The sequence below is a fragment of the Chenopodium album genome, chromosome 11 (assembly GCF_948465745.1).
Source record: "Chenopodium album chromosome 11, dcCheAlbu1.1, whole genome shotgun sequence".
Classification (NCBI taxonomy): domain Eukaryota; kingdom Viridiplantae; phylum Streptophyta; class Magnoliopsida; order Caryophyllales; family Amaranthaceae; genus Chenopodium; species Chenopodium album.
In genome coordinates, this window is record NC_137844.1 from 43588672 (window position 1) to 43589839 (window position 1168).

Here is a 1168-nt window from a genome sequence, read left to right on the forward strand (position 1 = left end):
GTCCTGCACTCCTAGTAGAAGTTATGGTCAAATATAAAGTCGCATAACTCCCCCCATATGTTCATACTCAAGGTATATACGTTCCAAAAGTTTTGGTGCGTAATCTCTTTCACTTTACGTTTTTTACATATTATTAAACTTGGTGATGACTCTCAAATCATAATAACATCAAAACATTATAATTATTCAAACAATTAAACACTCCAATTTAATTCTTGAATAATTAGTGACCAAATAATATTTAATGTTGAACCCTTTTTAAATCTACCTCAGTGTCAAAGACACCTTACACGCTTAATGCGCCAAAAATCCTATCCCTCGGTGTAAAAAACACCTTAAGTGCACTAAGGCACCAACATACAATTTATTTCTCGTGTACATAGACATTTACATAGCTCCTTTCCCATGCTTATAGCATTAATAAAATTTATATGAACCATAATAAAATTCCCTTTTAATATTCCAATCCAAATTAAACATTTAGTTTAATTAAAAATGATTTCTATCATGCCATAAATAAAAGGGTGGTTCATATTCAACATGCCAAACCATTATTTTCCGATCATTAATCCATCACAAATTAATCATGCTTCATAATTCAATCACCAATATCAACCAAATAACAATTTCCATTCATAATCTAGCATGATACTACTTGTAATTAATTAATCACATCTAGCATGCCACTATATCATCCAAAAATATGATAAGTACGCGAACGTACCTGGAATACGATCTTATTATCGCCACGACTAATAAAAATCACTCACTTCAAAGTCTCCTACAAATTAAAATCATAATAGAGCATTAAAATCCACTATACACAAATTTCCAGCAACATATACTCTTATTACACCGCTCATAATTTAATTAAAACAAGCTGAAATTTTATGTAAAACCTTATACTTTAATCCCAATCAATGGGTAATTAAAATTCTTTAAAGAAACTTGATTTTTAGCATACTACAAAAAATTCCAGCAACATATATTAATAAAAACTTGCTGTAAAACCCTTAAATTAAAGGTTTAAACCACCCTAAATCATAATCATTCAATAATCAACTATTTATGAATCTAGGGTTTCAAAATTGGGGCTTTTTAATTCGAATTAAAATCTGAAAATTAATTTGCACCATACTTAATATCAATCATCATGAAATTAACACAA